The sequence below is a fragment of the Vulpes lagopus genome, chromosome 5 (assembly GCF_018345385.1).
Source record: "Vulpes lagopus strain Blue_001 chromosome 5, ASM1834538v1, whole genome shotgun sequence".
Lineage (NCBI taxonomy): Eukaryota > Metazoa > Chordata > Mammalia > Carnivora > Canidae > Vulpes > Vulpes lagopus.
In genome coordinates this window covers 127,492,754-127,518,004 of record NC_054828.1, presented here as the reverse complement: position 1 = coordinate 127,518,004, position 25,251 = coordinate 127,492,754, and the positions used below count along the sequence as shown (strand labels likewise).

Sequence of the window (25,251 nt, the reverse complement as noted above, 5' to 3'; positions counted from 1 at the left end):
AGTCAAGAAGACATGGGCAACCTGGGGCAACCTCTCTGACCTCTGATTTGGTCATCTATAATTATGAGGTAATGATTATTATTCCAAGGGCTATGTATTATATAGCTCATTGGGTTGTTTTGAAGGATTAAATAAGATACTGTGTACGATAGTGATAGCCACATAAGAACCAATCAATATCAGTTTCCTTCCTCTGATTTTTTTTTACAGTGCACCTCAACACCTTTTTTTCCTTAACTCTCAAAGAACCTAGAACAACCTTCCATGGTATTTTTTTCTGCATTAATTCAAGTTCTTTTTTCTCACTTTGAGGGATGTTTGATCATCTGTCCAGATAAATTATCTCTTCTACAATTATCTAGATCGCCTTCATTCCATCCTTCCTTCCCTTTCTGTATTGCAAATACACAGAAAGGAAGAGTAATAATGTAACCAGTTCCTTAGTACTGCCAATAAACATCTTAATATTTTCCCATGTTTATCTCAAATACTTCTTTCTAAAAAGTCATGTGATAGAGTTGAAGACCATTATTTTGAAACTGAAGTACATCATTCCAAGCCATGTTTTTAAGCTTTCATTGCACTTTACACATAGGTGTCTACGATATATGACATCGTTTTGCAAATTTTTAAAGTTAAAGAAAATGTGTCATGCTCTTTGGAGAATTCTATGACTTGCTTTTTTCACCTGGCATTGTTCTTGAGATTTATCCCAAGCTGGTTCGTTTTAGTATCCATATAAAATTCCATTATACGAATATGTAGCAACATACTCTACATTCCTGTGAGAGACATTTAGGTTGTATCCACATTTTAACTGTTACCAACAATCAGGCGATGAACATTTTTGAACAGCTCTCCTTGTCTCTATGCTCCAGAATTTCTCTGGAGTAGCAATTCTCAAACATTTTTGCCTCAGGACTCCTTTTCAGTCTTAAAGTTTTTGTATATGTGTATTAAAGCTACTGGTGTTTGTCACATTAGAGATTAAAACTGAGAAAATTTAAAAATATTTATTAATTCATACATTTAAAATAGCAATAATAAACCCATTGCATGTTGTTACATTCAAACTATGCATAGGTTTAAATTTATAAGATATTGTCAAATTAGGGACACCTTGGGTGGCTCAGTGGTTGAGCGTCTGCTTTTAGCTCAGGTCATGATCCTGGGGTCCTGGGATTGAGTCCAGCATCAGGCTCCCTGCAGGGAGCCCGCTTCTCCCTCTGCCTGTGTCTCTCATGAATAAATGAATCAAATCTTTTTTTTTTAAAGATGCTGTCAAATTGTTCTCCAAAGTGACCAAATGCATATTTTCATTCTAGTATGGAAGATTCCTGTTTCTTCAGATATTCTCTAACACTTGATGTGATAGGGCTTGTTGATTTCTGCCACTGATGATTAGGAAAGGTCATTTCATTATTGTTTACATTTCCATTTCCAACAACAACAAGGTTCTTTATTAACTCTTCTCAAATTACCAAGTTTGATTATGCCAGGGTCGCGATGTAGGCTGCCTTATAAAATTTTGTAATTCACTTTATAAAAATGTTAACAAGCATTACAGTGCTGACTTGGAGTCAGAAATGCAGCATGAATTCATGGTTTTTAAATCCTCAGATAAAGATATGGTTCTGTTTGTAAGTGTGTATGTTCTGTAGTTCTGTCTGCTGGAAGGACCTAGACACCTAAGAGTAGCAAACGCACCCACTGCTCAGATGTCAGAGTCTAAGTAGTGTTTTCCACTAGAAGAACTGGTGCTTCTTGAAAAAAATGGCTGATTACAAAGCTGAGGCAGGCAGAGTAACAAGATGAACCTGAAACACTTTATTAGTCTATCAACTGATGGTTAAAATAAAGAAGGAAGGGATGCCTGGGTGGCTCAGCAGTTGAGCATGTGTCTTCGGCTCAGGGCGTGATCCCAGAGTCCCAGGATTGGGTCCCACATCGGGTTCCTCCTAGGGAGCCTGCTTCTCCCTCTGCCTGTGTCTCTGCCTCTCTCTCTGTGTCTCTCATGAATAAATAAAAATCTTAAAAATAAATAAATAAAATAAAATAATATAAAGAAGGGGCAGCTGGCTGGCTCAGTCTGACAAAGGTGTGACTCTTGATTTTGGGATCGTGAACTCCACATTGTATAGAAATGACTTAAATGGATAAATAATTTTTTTTTAAAAAAGAAAGACATAAAGAAGTGTCTGAAGTATGATGAAGACATATTGAAAGGACATAGGAACCAACTTGGAGGAGCTTCCACTGACCAAGAGTTGGGAAATGTTGAACATCAAGATCAATAATGATGATAATGGATTGTAACCCTCTGAGTAAAATAAGAAGCCATTGGTCCACACTGATTAAACAGCATAGAGGAAATGAGGGATAACTTATGTAACTAAGAAAGTTAGAGAGAATGGTGCTCTATGAAAATTACCGTTGTGCATCCATCACACAAATAACCAATTTGGCAAGACTCGTCGATGACACTTGTGGAATCTCACCACAAATTTGGGAGAACCTTCCGGGAACACTTACCACGAGCTGGGCAATGTATGTTTCATCATCTGAGCTCAGTGAGGTGGCTCCAGTTGTGGTTACCCCCATTTCACAGATTAGGAGACTGACATTTACTGGAGACAGAGCTGAGATCCAGCCATAGCTGTCCCTGCTCCCTGCGCCCTGCAGCCTCCTCCTGGGCCTGGCAGGGACTCTGGGGTGGCTCCAGCCACAGGGCAAGCTGGTCTTCGGTGTCCTGAGCTCTGGTGGGAAGAGATGGGAGGGTCCAGTCTGTGGAGAGGACACAGGGTGGTTTGCAGGAGCAGCCGGGCGAGCCAGAGGGGTGCTGCAGTCAGGGTGACGTTTGCTGGGACAGGCCCATGTTTAGTTGTCCCCAGGCCACACCCCCTTCCTCTAATTCAAGCTCAAGTCTCTTGCTTTGCCTTTAAAAGCAGAGGTAGGGAAGATGTGGCCTGAATTAGCCAGATATTCATCTCATCTTTCCATTTAGCAAGGCCCATGTAAACATGGACTCGAACTACCCCCGTCAGCAGAACTCTTGTGTATCTTTCTTCCGGAAGTGGCCACGAAGCCCAGGGTTGATCTCTTGTATTATCTGTTTACATCAGGGCCTATTTACACCCGCCTCAGATTCAGCTGTTCCCTGTTATCTCTGCGTAGATTTTATAAATAGCTACAGAGATACACCACAGGAAGAGAAGAAAATTTCCATCGTGCCACTTCAATGGTTAAATGTAAACATCAAAAATGTACCACACTTGTTATAATCCTGTTTTGAGAATGCTTATTATTATTATTTTTATTATTTTTATTTTAGGTACATTATGAGAATAGAATGGATGCAAGGCCCCTGTCTCTGGATAGTCCCAATTTATCTGTTTCCTGCTTTAGAGTGTAAATTCCTTGCCATTATGCGAGAGTACATGATGGTGAGTGGAGTTTGTTGAATAAATGAAGATCTTGTGCTATCAATTTTTTTAATCAACAGATCACCAATTTTAGAAGCTCTGGAAAAAATAAGGAGACAAACTCTTAGAGAAGTATAGCAAATGGAAATTGTAGCAATCAACAGTCAAGGTGACCAGCTGGCTTTTGACCAATTTGATTATTTTGCTAAAATGTCATTTCCCTCTAACCTGGTTTTTAAATCGTCTTTTTTTTATTTATTGCTTTTCATGCTGCTTTATTTCCCTGGATTTCTTTAAGTACATTTTTTTTAAAGTTTATATATTTATTTTTTTTAATTTTTTATTTATTTATGATAGTCACAGAGAGAGAGAGAGAATGAGAGAGAGAGAGAGAGAGGCAGAGACACAGGCAGGCTCCATGCACCGGGAGCCTGATGCGGGATTCGATCCCGGGTCTCCAGGATCGCGCCCTGGGCCAAAGGCAGGCACCAAACCGCTGCGCCACCCAGGGATCCCATAAAGTTTATATATTTATTGATGTAAGTAATCTCTACACTCAACGTGGGCCTCAAACTCACAACCCTGAGATCAAGAGTTGCAGGCTTGGGGTGCCTAGGTGGCTCAGTTGGTTAAATGTCTGCCTTCGGCTCAGGTCATGATCCCCAGATCTTGAGATCGAGCCCCACATTGGGCTCCCTGCTCAGCGGGGAACTTGATTCTCCCTCTCCTGCCCTTCCTTGCTTGTGCTCATTCTCTCTCTCTCTCTCTCTCTCACCCTTTCTCAAATAAATAAAATTTTTAAATTAAGAAAAAAAAAGAGTTACAGACTGAGCCGACCAGGGCACCTACCTGGATTTAAAGCGGCATTTGTAGTTAGAGATTATTAAAGTGGTATTATAAGTAATCAAATATCAAAAAAATCTATTAACTTCTGTTTACAACATGCTCCTTGTTCTTAATGGGTAGTTTCATGTTTTTCTGTTGGAATAAAAATTAAAGGAGTATCACCTCTTAAAGCAAAACGATTCATCACAGTAATTAACAGAAAAGGGCGGGGCACACATAGGACCATCATACCCTTGGAGTTCAGTGTCACTGAGAAGTACTGTGTACCCCTTTGATGCCATAGAGGGCCGATATGTCTGAGATACATACTTGGTGTTGCAGGAAGAAGTTTGGACAAATCCATAAAGCCTTGGGCTTCTATAACTTAAAATACATTTGATATAAACTCTCCCCATCCCAACTCATCCCAAATTCTGATATTTTTGTCCGGTGCTAAGAAGAAATTAAACCAAACTAGATGTGTTTTCACTCTTCTCCCTAAGCAAGGAACATATAAGCTTCATGTTAACTAATTTCTACTATAGTCTCTTTGCAATGAATCATTGCTTTTATTTACCTTCACTTTATAACTAGAGAAGAAATTTGTTTATTTAATCAGAAGGTAAATTAGAGGCCCAAAAGGCATCTTTAAAATGAAAAATTCAGAAACAACTTTTTTTTGAAGATCTGTCTTTACCAGGTCTGTTTTCACAAAAATCTTGTGAGATTCTCGTTTTACAGCTGAGGAAAATGAAGTTATTTGCAGAATGTTACAGTGAATAAACAACAGAACTGGTGTTTAAACCCAAATCATTCTGTTTCACATGACACCACCCTTCGTAACTTTCTGTACTCTCTTCCTCTCCAAGCGCCTTCCCTGATGGTAACACGTTGCCAGAGAGGGCCTCCCTGACTCCCAGGAGGCCCAGAGAAGAGCGCTAGATGACGTTGTGCATCGGTGCTTTTTAGAAGCAGAGTATGGGAAGTGTATGTGGCCTTCTATTCCCCACCCCCCAAACTCTCACAAGCTAGAGACTAACTGGCTTCAGTCCTGCTTTGCTTTCTGAGAGTTAACACAGTGAACTTAGTTGGGTGGATTCTGTCTTCAGGTGAGGCCAGCCCTGGGTGAGATAATTCAGTTCAGGGGAATATAGCATTCCACTTGCCACAAATGCAGGCCGTGTCTTCACCTCCTTCATTTTGGGCTCTGTGAATTCAGAAACATCTCAGCTGAATTCAAATCATAGAGCATGAGAAAGCAATGCTATGTATCTGTCCCCTCCTTCTCGATGAATTCCCAACATGTGTGGAGTCTTGCTGGTTCCGTAAAATGCCTGCGACTGACAGCCTTTGACTCTAGAATGTTCTCTCCCTCTGTCAGCTCAGTTCTCTCATAGTCTTCTGTCCTGTGACAGTCTGTACCCCCTGTAGTCTGGGCTCTGGGTTAGGCTCCCTGTGACCCATTTGTGTCACAACTGTCGGCTGTGAGATCTGGGGACCAGGATCCCACTGTGTATCTCATCAATACCTAGCATATCAAATGTGCTCAATAAATACAGTTTAATGAATGAATATAAGGGTTATATTTCACTCCCTTGGGCAAAAGAATAATATTCTAGCTGAGTATAAATTTTGGGAATGGCCCTGCATCAGAAAATGTTTGTTTCTGCTTCTCCTTCAGAACACAAGCAAAAGCAGTGGTTTCTGACCCGAAGATCTTAGTGTATTCATATACACACAAAAAATGTTTAATAATGATCCAGGAGACTATATGACAAATACCAAATCAATTGCACAAATAACAAGTGCTATAGTTCATCAAAAGAAGAGTAGTTGCCCTTGTAAAGGGAGCTTTGAAATAAGTAGGCTTTGAGAGATGACCAGGATTTAAAGAAAGAAAGCGAAATGGAGATAATATTTAAATGAGCAGAGGTGTGGTTGGAGAATAAACACGACATTTTTCAGAATACAGAGTATGGAGACGCCTGGGTGGCTCAGTCGGGCATCTAAGTCTTGAGTTTTGGCTTGGGTCATGATCTCAGAATCTTGAGATCGAGCCCTGTGTGGGGCACCATGCTCAGCACCGAGTTTGCTTGGATTCTCTCTCTCCCTCTGCTCATGCACTTGATCTATCTCAAATATAAATCAATCAATCAATGAATCTAAAAAAGAATAGAGTATGCTGAGTTGTTTGGAGAAAGCATTTTAATTAAGAAACAGTAAGAAATAAGGTTGAAAAAGGTAAGAAAAGGCTAAACTATATAAAGCTTAAAAGCAATTCTTAGGAGTTTGGACTTTGCTGTATAAGAAATAAACAGGTATATTAGTTAAGATTGCTATATTAGGAAAGCTAAGATTAATTTAATACAATAAACCCAAACTAGTTTAAAAGTGAAAAGGAATTTTTTAGAGAATTTGGGATATCCTGTGCATGGCAATCACCATATAGTTGTTACACTGAACTGAAGTTTTAGAATAATGTTCCTTTAAGATGGATGGGAAAACAAAGAGAAAAACAATACTATAAGATGAAGAAAAAGAGAGGGATTGTAAGAATATCTATTGGATGACCCCAAGCTCAATAAAAGAAAAGTTGAGGTCATTCTAATTCAATATTTTGCTCCACTGCTCATTCCTTGGGGGTCCCTTGACCATTCCCAAAAGGCCTATTTATGACGAAAAAAAGAACTGGATCTTCCTGGCCGTTTTCTCTCTGCCCGTCTGCAACCAGAGACCCAGAGCGTCCTATTGAAGGAAAACATTTCCATAGGAGGAGGTTTTTTCTATCCCTCTCACTTGATATTATCATCAGGCACAATATTTTCATCATGTCTCATTCCACACAAAGCAGGACAAAGTCAGGTAATGTTAGTCCTTAAAAAAAAGAAATAAGAAAGAACAAAAGTCATAATTTTAGAGTGAATTCTCCCTAATAGTGCATCTTGATCTTACTTTATTTTGAAAATTAATTTGGAGGCAAACTCCCCTCAGCATGTTAATATTAGAATAAGCAGCTGTGAAAGCATGAATTGTTTAAAAAGCTGTGAGTCTAGGTCAGACAAGACCAACAGTACTTCATTTGTTCAAAGAAGATAAAAAAAACAAATTCAAAGGCACGTTGAGATCAGAGAGGAAAGCAGCCTGGGAAATGTGAATGAGCAAATTTTCTCATATCCTTTTAAAAAACAGTTACTAACTTAGGCAACACTTTAGGAAAACAAACTTAATGTCATATTAAACTGCAATTACAATTAGTGCCATTTTGTTTATATTATTCCGGTTTTATTTCAAATCCTTTCTTATACAATTATAAATTTTACATTGGTATGAATAAGGTAGCCCTAATGTGTTGTGTCCTTTTTAAAACTGTTTATCTTTATAAACATGTCCCAGTATTGACTTTAGCTGGCACACTTGTCATTTGACTATCCCGATAGTGTTCTATCATGTTGACATAACCCCTGCCTCCTTGGGAGTTTGAGAGTGAGTTAGGGTAATTTAAGTGTTGTAAGGCTTTTCTCCAACTACAAATTGACTTGGTACGTGTGGAAGGACAGCAAAGTAGAACATCATAAAGGGGGAGCAAGGGAAATCCTTACGTGAAGGATTTTGTTAGGATTGGTATTTTCAGGAGTACGGGCTTCTTACTAACTTCTCCTTGAGAGTTTTTCTTTACCATAAAAAACATACTAGGTCAAGATAACTTATCAGGTGCTGGAAGAAGAGACTAAAGAGATCTGTGTGCCAGGGTCACCATCTCTCAGCTCTACACGGACTTAATACTTTGCCTTGTGATGCCACAGCTGGGACTCCGCAAACTCCATTTCCCTTTTGCCAATGGCTCCGTGTTTGGCCCTGTCCATAGGAGAACTCAGGGGAGTCCATAAGACTGGAGGGAAGAAGGCGTTTCTTCCTAGTTGCTTCCTGGGTGACTTCTGTCTCTTGTGTGTGACTTCCCGTCGACTCCCTGGGTGACTTCTGTCTCTTGTGTGTGACTTCCCGTCGACTCCCTGGGTGACTTCTGTCTCTAGTGTGTGACTTCCCGTCGACTCCCTGGGTGACTTCTGTCTCTTGTGTGTGACTTCCCGTCGACTCCCTGGGTGACTTCTGTCTCTAGTGTGTGACTTCCCGTAGACTCCCTGGGTGACTTCTGTCTCTAGTGTGTGACTTCCCGTCGACTCCCTGGGTGACTTCTGTCTCTAGTGTGTGACTTCCCGTCGACTCCCTGGGTGACTTCTGTCTCTAGTGTGTGACTTCCCGTCGACTCCCTGGGTGACTTCTGTCTCTAGTGTGTGACTTCCCGTCGACTCCCTGGGTGACTTCTGTCTCTTGTGTGTGACTTCCCGTCGACTTCCAGGGTGACTTCTGTCTCTTGTGTGTGACTTCCCGTCGACTCCCTGGGTGACTTCTGTCTCTTGTGTGTGACTTCCCGTCGACTCCCTGGGTGACTTCTGTCTCTAGTGTGTGACTTCCCGTCGACTCCCTGGGTGACTTCTGTCTCTTGTGTGTGACTTCCCGTCGACTCCCTGGGTGACTTCTGTCTCTAGTGTGTGACTTCCCGTAGACTCCCTGGGTGACTTCTGTCTCTAGTGTGTGACTTCCCGTCGACTCCCTGGGTGACTTCTGTCTCTAGTGTGTGACTTCCCGTCGACTCCCTGGGTGACTTCTGTCTCTAGTGTGTGACTTCCCGTCGACTCCCTGGGTGACTTCTGTCTCTAGTGTGTGACTTCCCGTCGACTCCCTGGGTGACTTCTGTCTCTTGTGTGTGACTTCCCGTCGACTCCCTGGGTGACTTCTGTCTCTTGTGTGTGACTTCCCGTCGACTTCCTGGGTGACTTCTGTCTCTAGTGTGTGACTTCCCGTCGACTTCCTGGGTGACTTCTGTCTCTTGTGTGTGACTTCCCGTCGACTTCCTGGGTGACTTCTGTCTCTAGTGTGTGACTTCCCGTCGACTTCCAGGGTGACTTCTGTCTCTAGTGTGTGACTTCCCGTCGACTCCCTGGGTGACTTCTGTCTCTTGTGTGTGACTTCCCGTCGACTTCCTGGGTGACTTCTGTCCCTTGTGTGTGACTTCCCGTCGACTTCCTGGGTGACTTCTGTCCCTTGTGTGTGACTTCCCGTCGACTCCCTGGGTGACTTCTGTCTCTTGTGTGTGACTTCCCGTCGACTCCCTGGGTGACTTCTGTCTCTTGTGTGTGACTTCCCGTCGACTTCCAGGGTGACTTCTGTCTCTAGTGTGTGACTTCCCGTCTACTTCCTGGGTGACTTCTGTCTCTTGTGTGTGACTTCCCGTCGACTTCCTGGGTGACTTCTGTCTCTAGTGTGTGACCTCCTGTCTGCTTGCTATTCCTGTGAACGTTACCTCACAACACTTCTCACCCTTGGGACAGCAGTTCCTTCCTAAAGAATTTAAATCCAATTTTCAATCTTTCTGACTCTTGCAAAACCAGCTCCATTGCCCCCTCACCCTCCATGCCACCCTCAGAGACTCCAGCACCAGCTGAGCAGCATTCCTCGTCAGAGAACTGGGTTTCCACTGGTCATTTTCTTAGCCTCATTTTTTTTCTTTTTATCTGCCTTCTGTTGAAATGGTAACATTTTAAAATATCTTTTCAGAAATGAACAGAGAAAAAAAAAAGAAATGAACAGAGGCTGGAGGGAGGGAGCCTCGGAGTGGTACTGGTCAAAGGGTATATAGTTTCATTTTTTAAAAAAAATGGAGTCAAACTATTACATAAATCTCACTTGTGTTGTGGGCTGGATTGTGTCCCTCCAAAATGTGTATGTTGAAGTCCTAACTCCCAGGACCTCAGAAGGTGACCATATTTGGAGATAGGGTCTTTAAAGAGATAATTAGTTTAAGTGAAATTATTAGGATTGGCCCCAATCGATATAACTGGTGTCTTTATAAGAAGAGGAAATTGGGACACAGAGGGAAGACCAAGTGGGGACACAGGGAGAAGACAGCCATCTACAAACCAAGGAGACAGGACTCTCAGAAGAAACTAATCCTCCTGACGCCTGGATCTCAGACTTCTAGCTTCCAGAATTGTGAAAAGATAATTTCTGTTGTTTCAACTGCCCAGTCCATGGCACTTTGTTATGGAAGCTCTAGTTAACTAATATATGTAGTAATAGGTATACGTTTTGATATATCACTAAATTTGTTTTTTTGTTTGTTTGTTTGTTTTAAGATTTTATTTATTTATTCATGAGAGACACACAGAGAGAGGCAGAGACAGAGGCAGAGGAAGAAGCAGGCTCCATGCAGGAAGCCCGATGTGAGACTCGATCCCGGGGTCTCCAGGATCACGCCCTGGGCTGAAGGCAGACGCTAAACCACTGAACCACCCAGGCGTCCTGATATATCATTAAATTTTATTTAGATCCATCAAACTAGATGAACTTGAGCATCTTAAAGTTATATTGTTTTGAAAATAAGTATGTATGACTTCTGAGTTTTCTTGGGATCCACAGAAGAAGAAAAACAGGATCACACAGTAAATAACCCTGTCCAGAAAGGAGTTTGGATGGTGTTGGAGAAAAGGGTCTTCAGCAGCGCTACAGTCCTTGGTTTGGGTCAGAAAATCCCCTACACATCCATTTGTTGAGCTGCTCTTCCCTGGCAGTGGAGGAATTTCTTGATTGAATTTTGGCCACTGGAAAGACTTGCTTTTTCTGGCTTACTAAAACACCGCATCTGAGAGGAGCGCTACAAAGTCGAGAATTACCCTTTGGCTGGGAAAACACGTCAGTGAGTGTGTGAGCCTGTGTGTGCATGTGCACACGTGCCCTATCCCCAGCAGACCTCTTGTTATCTTCATTCTCTGCAGCTGGGTCTGGGAATGGCTCAAGAAGCTGAGATTCTCTATTAAGATGGGCATGGATCTCTCATCACCAGGATCAGATTGCACTTTTCTGGAGCAAGCTCCTGGAGAACCAGTGGGATGTGTGTTGGTTTCGTCTGGGGGACACAGCGAAGTCAGTGATTTGAGCTCACCCATCTCAGATTCCCCAAGAAGCTGTGCCGTGCAATGGCTAAGAGTACAGGCTCTCAAGTCACACTGACCTGTTTTGGAATCTTGGCCCTTCCTAATCATCTCTTGCACACGTCTTAGTTGTCTGAATCTGCTTCCCCAGCTATAGGTGGTAATAAAAAAAGTGCTTACATAAAGTCGTCTGTGAATAGAGCACATAAAACTCGTAGGCATGGCAAATACAAAAAAAAAAAAAAAACCTGGACAAATATTACTTATGGTGGTTATTTGATGTTTATTAGGCTTCTTAGCAGCAACAGCAGTAAACCACGTGTTCATGGCTCCGCTTACTTAGCAACAATCTTGGCCTGGGGGTGGGTTAGCAACGTCCTCTGAACACTGTGGGCCCAAGCACACGGGGGGAGAACAGCAGGCTATGTAGCTTAGGACTTTGCTCCTGTGCACGGCCTCTGCTGCATCCCAGCTCCAACAGGTAAAAACTAGGGGGGTTTTGGGGGGGACCAGAGGTCCAAACTTTACCCCTTCACACAGGTAGTTCCAGTCCATCTGCCAGAGTGCCTACTCCTATCTAATCCCGGCGTTGCCTTCAGACCACAGGACATTAGTTGACACAGTTCTAAAGGGTATTAATTTCTTGGTCTGCCCTCCGCCCTCTCAGAGCAATGGCCCCACTTCCCTCTGTCCTTTGTATAAAGACAGCTCTCAATACCCATAAATAAACTTTCATGTCAGGAATATCTTCTTTAATAATTTCTTAATTGCAGTGTCTGATTTCTTTGGTACCAATATTATTACTAGGCTGAACCTGATTCAATTATCTCGGCTGGTTCATTTCACTGGCATCCCTATCACGTGTTCACATAATTCAGTCGTAATTTGGGTTTTCTCTGCTGGCGTACTGTCAGCCCCACTGTGTCTTTGCTGCAACAGTTCTGCTCTTGACAACTCCCACTGATGTCTTAGGTTTCTCTAGAACATTTATAGTCTCTCCAAGGTACAGAGCATTCCTTTTTAACAGTGTTTCTTTTCTTTTTTATAAAAGTCGTCAAGGCTCCTTGAAACAATCCTGTTGCTTCTGCGGTGGTAGGTGTGTTGTCGGGGTTAATCTTCACTATTTTGAATACTTTTATTAAGGCTTTCTTTGATGTGGATAGCTTGGTCTCATGTCACCTTTATCTTTCTGGCAAATGTTCTATCATTTATTATAGTTCCAGGAGTATATTTATATAACTTGTCTATCTCATGATGCTATGCTATGGCTGATCATAATTTTCTCTAGGTAGGTCTGTTGAAACAAGACGTATCGGGCTTCCTTATCCAGGCAGCAAAGCACTAATTTTATTATAAATCCATTCTGTCTAATTTAATCTTCAACTTGGCAGCATATTCCAAATATTGCACTTGCTCAGTTGTCTAGCGCTGTTAGAAAAGGAATTTCCATGGGAATATTACAACATTCACTGCATTGGATGGAGACACGATTGTTACCATCATTGGAAATTCTTTACCACAAAGAAACCTGAAAGCAAAGAGTGGGTGGCAGAGGGGTGGGACACTGAAAAGAAAACCCATGTCTTAAATGGATGCCACAGCTGGGTGGGTCCTAGGGCGTCCTCCAACATGGAGATTGTGTTCTCTGGGGAACACAGAAGATGCCAGAAGCCATCCTCTTCTGCTCTATTGCTTCTCCATGACCAGGCTGGTGTTCTTTCTAAGCAAATACCTGAGAGGCAGCATTACCAAATAAAGAAACACCAGTTGTGAAATCGTGGCATCCTAGGACCCCAAGCAAAACCTACCCTAAGATTTTTACTACTTTAAAAACAAACAGAAAAGCCCACAGGTGCCAGGCTCCTCTCTTGTGCTACTTCAAATCCCCTTACTCCAGCCACTGCTGCGAGGCCAGCTCCACACAGGTGCAACTGGACAGACCTAGCCAAAGACCGCACACCTGTCCCCTCCCTTCCTGCCCAGCACTTCCTGGTGAAACCCTGCATTCAGGCACGCATGACCCACAGGTGTGGGGGCTCAACACCCCACTTGACCAGGGGCTGTGAGAGTCTAGAATAGATGCTCCTCTCTTCAAGCCCTGAGCAGAGCCCTGCGGTGGGGAAGGGGCATTTCCTCAAGGCTCCCATGATCGCAGTGGGCTGAGAGCTGGTCACCTCCCGTGATAGCTGTTAGGGAGGGAAATATAATTAGAAACAAAAATCTTCTCCCGACCCAGAAATCCTCTCCACAAAGGTAGTAGAGAAAGAAAGTATTCTTGTTATTAAATAAGCATCAAACCAGAATGTGATGACATCACAGGCAAGCCACTGAGAGACTGCCAAGACAGAAAGGAATCTCTCCCCCATATGGCCAGCAGATAGACCCCACTCCGGACACGTTCTGAAGGTCAGCAGGAGCTGCTCCTCGAGGGTGATGACTTGGTTACACACGGCGCATCCCAACTTTACCTAGTTAATGGGGTGACCGTCTGTGTTAGCTTATTGACTTCTTCCAGTGGGAAAACAAGCTCCTCCTAGCTCTGTGGCAGGAAGTGGTTCTGCAAGGCACCCGCAGAGTGAGGATCCTCCCTTCCCACAGGAATGGGGAGATAGGGGAACTACGTCTTATGCTCGAATTTCAAGAGATGGCCTTGAAGATGTTTGCCTTTTAAAGAGGTGGTTCCAGACTCTTGAGAAAGGCCTTCCTGGGACATAAAGCTAAAAAGAAAAAAAAAAAAAAAGAAAAAGAAAAATGACAGAAAGGTCAGCTGACAAAATATTTGTCTCATCTTCAAAGGAATGCATTTTAAAGAGATGAGAAAGTACTTCTATATTTTCTAAGGTAAATGCTCTGAGAAGAGGGAGGGGAGAGAAATCTCTTGCCCTGTTTCCAATAGGGAGACTTAAGCCTCTTAGTTTCAGGTTCTACTTGTCCTCACATAGCCCAGGTAGTAATGCCTCCTGGGGGACTGTCCCTTCTTCCCTCTTTTTTTTTAATTAAGATTTTTTTAGGGACACTGGGTGGCTCAGCAGTTTAGAGTCCACCTTCAGCCCAGGGTGTGATCACGGGGTCATGGGATCGAGTCCCACGTCAGGTCCCCCGCAGGGAGCCTGCTTCTCCCTCTGCCTGTGTCTCTGCCTCTGTGTGTGTGTGTGTGTGTGTGTGTGTGTGTGTGTTATGAAGAAATAAATAAAATCTTTTAAAAAAAAGATTTTTTTTATTCATTCATTTGAGAGAGAGAGCATGAGCAGGGGAAGGGACAGAGGGAGAGGGAGAAGCAGACTCCACGCTGAGCAGAGAGCCCAACATGGGACTCAAGGGATCATGACCTGAGCCCAAGGCAGATGCTTTACTGACTGAGCCACCCAGAAGCCCCCCCCTCCTTCCCTCATAGAGAGTCCTTCACTGTCTCTGCTCCCCATGTGGCTCCATGAAAACCCACTCCTGCAAAAGCTGCTTCTCAGGGACCCCAAGTAAGAGACTCACAACAAAAGCACGCTACCACAGAAAGTACTCTAGAGCAAAACATCATAATCAGAGCTAAAAGGCAAAGAAATTGGAGGAAACGTTCGTTACAAATGAGGAACAAGGAATCAATGTTCCCAATATATTTTAAAAGCATACAAATTAATGAAAGTACTAACCCTCTCTCCCCAAAATGGCAACTTTAAGTTAGAAGTATTTTTCCTCCCTGTTATTACATATTTTTAAAAGCTAATATATTTAGTCAAATCTAAACTACATTCATTATATAAGGTATCGTTGTGTTATGAACCATTAAGGAAGGGAAAAAGCTGCCCTGTTCAACCATAACCCATTTTTTTCACTTGATGTCTAACTTTCTTTAATGTGAAGGCACCAAGCCTTGAACGTGGGCTTCCATAACATGAATCTCTGATGTTTGTGAGTCAGAGTTGAAATCTGAATTTAGAGTCTCTCCTCCAGAATTTTAATTATTGCAAGGTTTGCCATGGCATAAATGGCAATTTATATTATAGTTATCACCTAAATGAGCATGAAATTAAGGAAAAGAAAACCCAGAATAAATTAAACCCCAGCTACTGCAACACTTTAATGGGTCGAGTACCAGCAACAGGCAAGTTTTGCCTTTGCTTTGTTTCTTGATAAGCTTATTTTAGAGGAGCTCTATATTTACAGAAAAATTGCAACGGTAGTACAGAGAGTTCCCCTATACCCCATACCTAGTTTCCCACACTATTAACCTCACACATTGGTCATGTACATTTGTCGCAATGAGTGAGCTAATATTATTATTAAGTGAGGTCCACACCGTATTCCTGTTTTCTTAGCTTTTCAGACCTAACGTCCTGCTCTGATCTAGGATATCACATTATATTTAGGTGTCATGTGTCTGTAGGCTCCTATGGAAGTTTCTCAGACTTCCCTTGTGTCTGAAGACCTTGACAGTTGTGAGCAGTACTGGTCAGGCATCAAGTGGGAGTCATCTGATATTTTTCCCGTGATTAGACCGAGGTTTTAGGTTTTGTGGAGGAAGATCACAAAAATTAAAGTGCTGCTTTTATCTTTAAAGGGCATGTGATAAATCAAACTCATCATGGTTGGTGTTGACCTTGACCGTCTGGTTGTTTCTCCACTACAAAGTTACCCTCCCCCACACACCTGGTCCATACTGTCCCCTTTGAAAGGAAGTCACTCTGTGTGGCCCACACTTAAAGATAGTTGCGGGGGGGGGGGGGGGGGGCGGGCGATGCTCACCTCCTCAAGGGCAAATAAACTATTTGGAATAGTTTACATAAGCTATATAAAGTATTTGGAATTCTTCTGCATGAGAGATTTGTGTCTTCTCCCCCACTTATTTATTCAACCATTTATTTCCAACAGTAGGGACTCATGGGTATTTATTTTATACTTTGGGTTATAATCCAATACTATTTAGTTTTTTCACGCAAACTGTTCCAGCTTTGGACATTGGATGCTCTTTCGCCTGGCTCCTGTGTCCCTTTGACATGCCCCCATCATGGTGGGGATTGTTTTGTTTTTGGTTATGGTTTTGGTTTTAGCACTTCCTTGTTTTCTGGCTCTACAAGATGCTCCGGTGCTTGTCAGCTGACAGAGCAAAGAAACACATGTGTGTGTAGGAACCCATGCAGATACGCAAACCTGTAAATAGCTCTGTATGTAACCATCTGTATGTATATTGTGCCAAACAGGAGTTCATACCGATACTCCCAACTCTAACCCAGTACCAAGTGGATCATTCTGGCCTTCTCCCCTTTCTTACCTCTAAACTTCTGCTCCAATAGTGAGAAACCTGGCTCCCGCCACGATATCTACCTCCTGAATTGTTCAATTCAGAGTTGTTACTCAAACCCCTATGGGAAACAAGTTTATCAACTAGAATTTGGTGTTTATGCACAGGCCACTTTGCCTCCTTCTTACAGACTTCACTCATATCCAGAGTTACATAGGTCAGCAGCTTTACCTCTGCCCCTTCAGTGAGGTTATTTCATACATTCCTAATATGATTAGATTCTTCACATTCTGCTTCCCATCCTAAGATCCCATGACCCCCCTAGATTTTTTTCCTTCATGCATGAAAGTTCACTCTTTGTGCAGTACAGCTCCATGGGCTCTGACAAATGTATAGTATTATGTATCCATGACTGTGGTATCCTATGCAATAGTGCCAGTGCCCTAAAAAATCCCCTGTGCTTCATCTGTTTAATCCTCCCCAGCCTTCAAACCCCCGGAAACCACTGATCTGTTTATCTTCTGTACAGTTTTGCCTTTTCCAGAATATAATATAAATGGAATCATACAATATGTCACCGTTCAGACTGGCTTCTTTCACTTCACAGTAAGCCTTTAAGATCCATCCCTGTCATTGCTTGGCTTGACAGCCTTTTTCTCTTCATCACTGAATAGTGTTCTGCCGTCTGGGTGCACCCCAGTCTGTAAATCCATTAACTTGTTGAAGGACATCGGTTGCTTCCAGTCTGGAATAAAGCTGCTGTCAACATTCATGTGCATGTCTTTGTGTGAATGTACATTTTTAAATCAGTTGAGTAAATACTTAAGGACACAATTGTTGGATCCTAAGGTAAAGCTATATTTAAGCTTTGTAAGAAACTACAAACCATCTTCCAAAGTAGCTGTACCATTTTGCATGCACACTTCAGCAAAATTCACTCTGTTTAAGTCAAACCTGATTATTTTACAGGATAGTAGGAAACAGAATTCATCTCTGGGAGTGCCAAATTCTGGGGTAGTGGCTCACTGCTTGGAGTGACGTCTACTCGTGCCACTCAAGCTGCCCTAGTGAGACTTGGTGGCCGCGGTTGCTCGGTGTGGGGACTGCACACAGGTGCTCCTCGACTGTACCCTTGAAATCCATAGCTTGCCACCACCTCCCTTGCCAGACAATCAACACCTCCATGTGTGGCAGCCTCATAGCATCTCCTACCTTTTTTTTTTTTTAATTTTTATTTATTTATGATAGTCACAGAGGGAGAGAGAGGCGCAGAGACACAGGCAGAGGGAGAAGCAGGCTCCATGCACCGAGAGCCCGACGTGGGATTCGATCCCGGGTCTCCAGGATCGCGCCCTGGGCCAAAGGCAGGAGCCAAACCGCTGCACCACCCAGGGATCCCCATCTCCTACCTTTTGGGGCCAAGAGTCACTGGTTGTATCTGAATCTATGCCCCCAGCTGCAAGCAGAGCCCAAAGGAGTCTGTGAAAGGGGGACTTCTGGTTTCTGCCTTGGCATCCAGTCGTAAGGATGGTGTTCAAAGATGTTCCACAGCTAAAGTTGACACCTGTTCACTATAGGCAGTCACTACAGTGTGTAGCGGCAAAGTCGGTGAGGAACGGCCTAAGTCTCCCATAAAAAAGCAATGATCAAATAAATGCAAACTAACCATCAGTTGAAATATTATGCAACCATAAAAAATCCTATTTTTCAAGAATTTCTAGTGATCTTGGAACTTGTATATTCATGCTATGATGTTACAAGAAAAGAAAGTAGAATGTAATTCTGTCTATACGGGTATTTTGGAATCCCAATTTCCGAAATAAAACTCTGCATGTGCATGGAAGAAAGCTGGAAGAATGTAACACAAAATCTATCTATCTATCATCTATATATATATATATTTTTTAAAGGTTTTATTTATTGATTCATGAGAGACACAGAGAGAGAGGCCCAGACATAGGCAGAGCGGGAAGCAGGCTCCATACAGGGAGCCTGATACAGGACTCGATCCTGGGACCCCAGAATCACGACCTGAGCCAAAGGCAGATGCCCAACCTCTGAGCCACCCAGGCGTCCCATAACGCAAAATATTGACGGGGATTCTTCTGAATTGATTTTACTTTGCTTCATTTTTTAATTTTTGAGTCTTCGATAAAGCATGACTTTTTTCTTTTTTTAAAAAAGTGTAATGTATAATGTGTTCTTTAGAAGCATGTCAGGATAAAGTGTTCTCCCACTGCCAAAAAGGTTTCACACTCTAATCCAAAAAAAGTGCCATCTCCCATAGAAATAAAATCTACTTAAAGGTTCCCATAGGCCTAAACACAAAATCAATTAAAATCAACTTTTTAAGGAAGAAGCAGTTTCTGCATGCTCTGTCAGCATATATCATCAATTTGAATATCTCCATGGCGTAACTCGAGTTCTCACTTGCTAGATCTAAGACGCCAGTATACGCTAAGCTGCTATAACAAAAATTTCTAAAACACTGTGGCTTTAAAAAGTTAAACCTATTTCTTCCTCAAGTAGCAGTTCAGAGGTGAGCAGTCCAGGATTAGTTACGTGGCTCCGCACTGTGGGGTCATTCCATATCTCTGCTGTCTCCACCTCCCACCAGGGCGCCACGTGGTTGCACAGTGGATGCAGACCCACCTCCACCCACCTCCACGTTCCCAGCCACGCGAAGGAGGAAAGAGAAACCCCAGGTCACGGTCACACTGCCTTGCCTTCAAGGGGATGAGCCAGCGTGTTCAGGTCACTGCTGCTCAGGGGGGCCAGCCATCACCTTGGGTGGCTATGGGCCTGCTAACACCGAGAGGTTCGGTCCCTGAATGAGAGAAGGGGAGGGTGGGAGTTGGGGAACAATTAGCCATCTCAGCTACGCGGAGGTGGTGGAAAGATCGAAGTCAAAGCCATTAGTGTTCAGTCTTTCCGGGCATATACCCGGTCCCACCAAAGGGCCCCGTGAACATTCTCCTGCTTCTCGCCTGCCCTTCCCAGTCTCAGAGAATCTGACCTCGCTTGCACAGACCACTCTGTTCTTAAATCCTCAAATCCCAAACTCGGAGTCCTTCTCTTTCTTGAACAATACAGCTAATTTCCTGTAGGGCACAGACCTTCCAAATACAAAAGTCAGGGATGAATGGTCTCCAGGGTATCCTACTCAGGCCTGGAATCTTCTATCCATTCAAACATCAAAAACAAACAAGTGGCTCTCCCTCTGCGGGAAAGGAGAGCTCAGGCTTCCAGAGGATGGGAGAAATGTTTTGCTATAATTTCTTCCAGATGGGTCTACAGCAACAAAAACAAACTGTATAACACTGTATGTTAACTATACAGGAATTTCTTTCAAGAGTAATTTAAAAAAAAAAAACAGTTTACCCAGTAAATCAATAGATCTCCATCCTACATTAAATTATAGAGAAATCCCTATGCTACCCATGTGTTACAGACTGAATTATGTGCCCCTAAAATTCAGATGAAGAAGTCTTAACCCCCAAGACCTCATAATATAACCTAACTTGAACATAGGGTCTTTAAAGAGTTAATTATACTAAAATGAGGTCATTAGGGTGGCACTAATCCAATATGACTGGTGTCTTTACAAGAAGAGGAGATTAGACACACACACACACACACACACACAAGCATGTGAAGGGAAGGTGGCTGCCCACAAGCAAGGGGGAGAGGCCTCCAAAGGAACCAGCTCCACCAACACGTCGGTCTAGGACTTCCAGCCTCTGGAGCTGAAAGAGAGTGTATTTCTGTTGTTCAGACGACTCAGTCCGGGATGCATTGTTACGGTGACCCTGGAAAACTAACATGACACGATTCGGAGCATCATGCAGGTATTGTAACAGATTTTTAAGTGTTTGTTGATTTATAATAATAGATTGCAAGTTCGGACTTCTGACTTTTAATTCCAGACAAGGCTTCACCACCTGCCTGGCCCGATGCCCACCGTGTCACTTCTCTAGACCATGGGATCTTCCCCCTACCTCGCCAGCTTTTACAACCTGTGCTTTGTGGAACACTGGAAATCCAAGATCGAGAGCACACCCCACACACACACAAAAGGGCCCATAAATCTGGGCGTCTCTGGATTCTCTGTCCCACTTTTGGAAAACCCTAAGGCCCATTAGCATCTTAAAGGATCTTAAAAAAAAAGCCCTACAGGAAAGAAGCCTCTTGGCTTGACTACGCAGTCCCTAAGCTCAGGGGCGTGCAGGACCCTCTCCCCAGGCCCGCAGCACTGAGGAGCTTCCCAAGGTGCCAAGAGCCCGCAGACCCGGCTTGAACAGGCTGGGCCACCGCCGCCCCCCGCGCCAGGGGACATCCCCACCAAGAGGACAGTCAGGACGTGGCCGGGACCTGGCACCTGGCCCGGTGGCCACAGACGGGGCCCCAGGGATGGGCCCGCACCAGAGAGGCCCCACGACGTGGACTCAGCTCCGCCGTCGCCTCCCGTCACCAGCGTGAGAAGCTGCCCCGACCCCTCTAGCACCTCATCTTCTTTGAATTCCTCAGCAGATCATTTCAAAATAGTCTCACTTTCCCAGAGGAAAGAGAGACAGGACAGTAGGGCTTCGGGCGCTTGGGGTCAGCCCCAGTCACCACACACCATGTGCCAGGAAAGCTGACAACTCGCAGCCCTGCCCGGGACCGGCCTGCCGGGCACCTGTCCCGCTGGGGAGCCGGCCGGGGGGTTCCAGCCCGCGGGCAGGTAAGGACACCGGAGCCCCCCGCCAAGGCCGCGGCCAAGAGAGTCCGCAGAGTATTTCCACCCCCTGTGCTGCCACAGCCGCTCCCTCTGTCTGTCACCTCCTTTGACTCACAGCAGCCGTGGGACATTTCTACGGTAAGGTGCCAGCATCCTGTTCCCCCGGAGCGTGGTTCTGGGCGAAGTGAGAAGGCCGCGTTCGCGAGAAATGTGGCAAACACAGCAGTGGTGTGTGTTCCCCCCAAACTTCACTATCTATCCGAGAGCTATTTATGACAAGGGCTTAATTCACTGGAACGAGATCGGATTATATAAACACGTCCTCTGTGCCTATACTTACACCCGAAGCACTAAAACTAAACTCCAAGAAAGTGAAATAATGATGAACGTGGGACGAACATTAAGAAGGGCTTCGTTCAGGGCTACCCCATCCCAGCTGGGTTAGGATCACCTGGAAGCTCGAACACCTACACGTGCCCCAGAGATTCACTCTATCTCTGGACAGGGAGACAGAGGGAGACTCGGAGCTTTTAAAAGAAAACATATTAGGGGTGTCTGGGTGGCTCAGTCAGTTAGGCATCCGACTCTTGGTTTTGGCTCAGGTCATGATCTCAGGGTCCTGGGATCGAGCCGCGCACCAGGCTCCGAGCTCAGCATGGAGTCTGCTTGAGATTCTCTCTCCCTGTCACTCTGCCCCTCCCACTTGCACTGTCTTTATCTCTCTCTCTCTCTCTCTCTCTCTCTCAAATAAATTAATCTTTTAAAAAGAAAAACATTTAAAATCTTCCCAGGTAACCTTGATGTCCAACCAAGGTTGAGACCATTGATCTATTTCAGCTTCCTCATGTCATGGATGAGGAATCTCAAGCCCAGAGAAGGTGGAGTAACTTGTAGAAGGTCACACAGAGAATTAGCATAAAGCCAAAAAAAATTGACATTATGCGGTGCTGTAGATTGTAAAAGGTTTACTCACCTTCACCCAGTAACCCGCACACATGTTCACTTTCAGTCTTAAGTGAGGGCAAGAAGCAGGGCAGCCCGGTGACTCAGCAGTTTAGCATCGCCTTCAGCCCAGGGCCTGATCCTGGAGACCTGGGATCGAGTCCCACGTCAGGCTCCCTGCATGGAGCCTGCTTCTCCCTCTGCCTGTGTCTCTGCCTCTCTCTGTCTCTCTCTCTGTCTGTGTCTCTCATGAATAAATAAATAAAATCTTAAAAAAAAAAAAACAAAGCAAAATCGTCTATTGACTAGTGTTCATCTGAATTCCCTCATGATTTGCATGTGCTAATTAAGAAGGTGAAGTTAATTAAAAGTAATCGCGGGGAAAGTTATATTTCAATGCTGGTATGTACAAGTTTCTGATTATTATCATTATACGTATCATATATCATATGCATCACATCAAGTATACATCACCATAATCTCATTAGCTGAAGACAGTGGATACTGGGAAGAGTCACTACAGAATGAAAGAGGAACTCAATTTTCAGAGAAAACAGTGAAAAGGGTTGACTGGGACTTTATCTTGAAAAATGAAAAATGAAAACGTGTCTTCTATTTATCATCGCTAGGACAGAAAAGCCACCTCTTAGAGTGAACACAAAAGGGATTCAATGTTGATTGTTTTTATTGGCATTATTTCCCCGAAACAACCAACCACATCCTTCACTTCCCATTTGACTTTCAAAAAGTGATCTTTAAGAGAGGCACATCTAAGAAAACATTCCAGAGCTTTGTGAATTCTCCCAAGGGCTTCTCTTAACCCTTTGGTATTCACATCCTTCTCTTCAAGCAGCCTTCCTTCCCGTGTTCTCCTTAGTTGTTCGCTGGTCTTCACTGGGACCAGCCATGCTCCAACCTCACTTCAACTTCTTGAAAACCCTACAGCTTTTGAAGACTTTACAATATCACTTCGCAAGCAATTTGCATATATGGGCATTACCTTTCCACGTGTGATTACAATTTGTGAGAGATCAGTGGAGATGCAGCTAGAGCTATCAGGGATAGATGTTAATATTACATGGGAATGACACTGGAATGAGGACTGATTTTTCGAGGGGTCAATTCTTTAATGACTATCTCCTGACGCAACACGTCTTCTCCACATGGATATTTTTTATAAGTGTGGAGACTTGGCTAATGATTGCTCGGATAACCGAAGCATACCCTACGCTACATGGTAATCCTAGTGGGTTAATGGTGTATTTGGAAGTGGCACCTGCCATCTTTGCATGAACAAAAGCAGGCTTTGTGGTTCATCCATCCATCATAGCTATTCTTTGCCTAGAACACCTCTTAGCTTCTTGTGGCAACAGACCTGGCCCCCTGATTTCAGTGATAGACACATGTCCACACTGGGTCAATTACTGTACCCCATGCTCTGAGGTTGGTAACAGGGTTTTCCTTCCTTCCGTAAATGAAAATCCCATTTCTACACCCATAGTTTCTCAGCCCGCCCCATGACCAACAGTGTGGTACAGACCAGCCCTAGCTGTCTGGAACTAGAGTTTATGATCGTAGCTCTGAAGGCAGAAAAATGATGTTAGTAATATCTTCTCTGCCTTGAGGACTTGATATCTATGGATGTCATCTCCTTACTCAGATTTATCCACCGGTTGACATATGCAGCACCCATACCTGTCTGACATCTTGATGGCTCCCCAAGGAAAAGGAGATGGGAAGGTGTCTTGAGAAAAACACAAGAGGCTCAAATACGCAAGCTTCCTGACGGTATGTTGAAGTGACAAAGCGCAGACATCTTGGCTCCCATCCTCAGTTCAGAATGATCTGTGGCTGCAATTGTTCTGCTTCCCAAAGGGGCTTCATAGGAAAATAAACTTTCTGCTGAAGAGCAGGAATGGACCTGAGGCAGGTCTCCCTCCTGGGTCTGCTCAGCAGTATGATGAACAATATGATGAATCCAGGGTCATAGTCAATGTTCCACGCGTGGTGGGGGCAGGAGAACAGTGCCACCTGCTTGCACACGGTGAGGACGTAGGCACGCAGTCAGTTTCCGAAGTCAGGTCCAGGGGTGCTGGGGATAGGAACTCAAGCCACACCCTCCCCATGAGAACGGCAAGGCCAGCCACTTTTCCCTGGTGGGCTCCTCATGTGAGCCAGGGATTACGGGCTGGTTACCTTGCAGTTCTGGAAAACCGCACTGAAATCTGTGTGGTCTTCCGCCTCATGTTAACACGATCCCCGTCTAGTTCTATACCCATTACCATTAACTTCTTGTAACCGTGTATCTTCTCACCCATCACATTGCTGTCCCTTTGTGGCAGCCACGTAGCGAGGTGAAGACCACAGTTACGGGAAGACTTCACTGTTGTTTGAGGGTGTCTGCTCCGAGTTCAGGGATCCCTATGGGAGAATCCTGGCGTTCTGGCTCCGATAGGCCACAATGCTGTAAATGATTGCCTGCCCGGAGCCCATTAGAGATTCAAGGTTGTGACAAACACAGAGGAATGGGCCCTTTTATTCCTTTCCTTTCGGAAAGGCACCTACTTACTGTGCCAGCGGGCTCCAGCAGCCTTAACTCTATTAACCTTGATGGAACCATAAAGTGAAATTCGCAGCATAAGCCAGTCCATGTGACCAACGAGTTCAGGAGCCGGTTGGAAGGGTCTGGCAGTAAATGTCGTAATACAGTTACCTCATACCAGCACAGCTTTCAATAGTTCTAGCTCAGCTTGGAGACTTTCCAAAGGTTGCGAGGCCAATTTTCCACTTTGACATGGGTAACGTGTTCCGCAGATAGTTTTGGGTCTTATGCCAATGCAATTTCCTGTGAATCGAACAAAATTGCTCTCATAGCATTGAAAGGCTTATATTTTATCAGTGGAAATAAAGGTTTAGAAATCATATCTTCAACCCGGGTTGTATGGAACTTGTACTACTGGCAATGTGACCCCAGTTACCTTGATCCATAGAAACAATATCCAATTCATTGCTAGCATATTTCAGAAAACGGCTCTGTGGAACAGATTTCCCCACGCATGGTGCCTCCGAAGCCCTGGGAGAAATTCAAAAGCTATTCCCCTTCCTTGAAGCCACATCAGA

The 25,251-nt window shown here is 44.0% G+C and overlaps 1 long non-coding RNA gene across 1 annotated transcript; it reads right to left on the bottom strand.

Annotated features, from left to right (window-relative positions):
- Nucleotides 1–11,533: 11,533 nt before the first annotated feature.
- LOC121490429 lies at nucleotides 11,534–25,250 on the bottom strand. Its single transcript, XR_005987669.1, has 3 exons — nucleotides 25,110–25,250; nucleotides 23,827–24,976; nucleotides 11,534–13,953 (listed from the first exon to the last, which is right to left on the bottom strand). It is a non-coding gene; the product is annotated as an uncharacterized LOC121490429 (long non-coding RNA).
- Between the last annotated feature and the right edge of the window lies 1 nt (nucleotide 25,251).